General features: G+C 39.0%; 1 long non-coding RNA gene across 1 annotated transcript; it reads right to left on the minus strand.

The window, feature by feature from the left end:
* Positions 1-669: 669 nt before the first annotated feature.
* On the minus strand, positions 670-1,378 carry LOC120049528. Its single transcript, XR_005477113.1, has 3 exons — positions 1,302-1,378; positions 897-1,007; positions 670-708 (listed from the first exon to the last, which is right to left on the minus strand). It is a non-coding gene; the product is annotated as an uncharacterized LOC120049528 (long non-coding RNA).
* Between the last annotated feature and the right edge of the window lie 986 nt (positions 1,379-2,364).

Raw genomic sequence — 2,364 nt, forward strand, 5'->3', positions numbered from 1 at the left:
AGTATTTCTGTTATTTGACGTGGCTCTCTGCAATTTCTCCGAATATTTTGGAGGCATTTCTGAACATGGCGCTAATGTAAACTGAGATTTTTGGATATAAATATGAACTTAATCGAACAAGACATATATGTATTGTGTAACATGAAGTCCTATGAGTGTCATCTGATGAAGACATTCAAAGGTTAGTGATTAATTATATCTCTATTTGTGCTTTTTGTGACTCCTCTCTTTGGCTGGAAAAATGGCAGAATTTTTCTGTGAGTTGGTGGTGACCTAACAATCGTTTGTGGTGCTTTTGCTGAAAAGTCTATTTGAAATCGGACACTTTGGTGGGATTAACAACAAGATTACCTTTAAAATGGTATAAGATACATGTATGTTTGAGGAATTTTAATTATGAGATTTCTGTTGTTTGAATTTGGCGCCGTGCACTTTCACTGGCTGTTGTCATATCATCCCGTTAACGGGATTGCAGCCATAAGAAGTTAACAAAACAAAGCACATTTCATTGGTGGAAAATGCAATCAAATCTAATGAAGGTCAAAGAATTTACCCCAGCAGAAATAGATAACCTGAAGGCTACCTACCTCTGTTTAGGTGTCCAAGGTGTCTTTGATGCTGTAGCAGTGTCTTCAAGTGCTCAGGGTCAGAGACAGACTGAACATACTCCTCCAGGTCAGAGAAGGCAAGGCTGAGACAAGATGCTGTCTGAGGGTGAGAAAGGAAAACTTACGGAGAGTGCAGTGCAATCCCAAATCAACCCCTAGCTCCTACCCACTGGAAACTTGATGTTCAGTCCATTTATTAAAGGGGGTTCATTCATTCATTCACAACTGTAAACGCAACATTTTTTTTACATTTGAATTGATAGGATGAAGATGCAGTCATATCAGTACCTGTGTAAAGCTGGGCACCGGCAGCAGCTCCTCCAATCTGGAGAAGAACTCCCACACCAGAATCTGCAGTGCTGTGTCATACTTAGTACCGTACTGCACTGGGAACACCTCCTTTAATTAAAATGTAGAGAGCCATTACACAGTTAGGTGAATGGTCTTGCCTACAACACATGTTACCGTCAAAATACATTAGTTTAATAAAATACTTGTTTTATCCATTTGCACTAATATTGTTGATATTTGTCACAGTACCCAACTTGACACACAACACACGCTTGGGAGCATTACATTTAATTTCAGATGCATGCCTGCCTGCTTGCTCTTCAGGCATTTCCAACACTTTTGCTTGATTATGACACAGAACTACCCAACTGTGAAAAGTTAAGATGTTCGATATTATCTCACCTGAAAAAAGTGTTCCCTCTTCGCTGGGTCTTCCAGCAAGGTTTGGACCAGCTCCACAAAGTTTGACTTTGATGCCTCCACTTTCTTGTTTTTTCTCTGAACATGTAATTACACCCCAAAAAAGTAAGTTAAGAACTAAAATTTCAAAAAATAAATGTTGTGATAGAGATTTAACAATCCACATACTCTGTGGTGTATTGCACACAACTTACCGCTTTGTGCTTTACTGTGCATGACTGGATTCTATCCAAGTGGCGGTGGATGGTTTGATGGTCCACCATGTCCTCTTTACCACAGCACAACTCAAGAACCAGCTGAAATAGCAGGCACACTTTAATATGGAGGAATGGCAACATTACACATTCAGAGTCAGAGTGTTTAATATACAGGGTTGCAGGTGTGATTGCAGGGTTCAGAGAAAATCTTAGGCTCCGAGCTCCAACATGCAGGACTAAGTGAAATAAAATAATGAAAATGATCATAAAAAACTATAGAAATAGAACTATATACATAATAACAACCGTAGCAGTGATGAATAAATAAAATGTCCATTGGGGTGGAGGCAGAGTAAAGACTAGAGGGGAAAGGGGGAATGACCATAGGGGTGCAGCTGGCAGACTAAATTACCATTGAGGGGGTGTGGGGACCAAGCAAAATAAAAAACTATAACAATTATAATAAAAAAGTAAAATTATACATATTAACACCTAACAGTGATGAATGTACACTGAACAAAAATATAAACACAACATGTAGTGTTGGTCCCATGTTTCATGAGCTGAGATAAAAGAACCCAGAAATGTTACTTACACACAAAAAACGTATTTCTCTCATATTTTGTGCACAAATTTGTTTACGTCCCATTAGTGAGCATTTCTCCTTTACCATGACAATCCATCCACCTGACTGGTGTGGCATATCAAGAAGCTGATTAAACAGCATGATCATTACATGCTGTTTAATCTTGTGATGGGGACAATAAAAGGCCACTCTAAAATGTGCAGTTTTGTCACACAACAAAACACCACAGATGTCTCAACTTTTGAGGGAACGCGCAATTGGC

The sequence above is a fragment of the Salvelinus namaycush genome, chromosome 6, assembly GCF_016432855.1.
Source record: "Salvelinus namaycush isolate Seneca chromosome 6, SaNama_1.0, whole genome shotgun sequence".
NCBI lineage: Eukaryota > Metazoa > Chordata > Actinopteri > Salmoniformes > Salmonidae > Salvelinus > Salvelinus namaycush.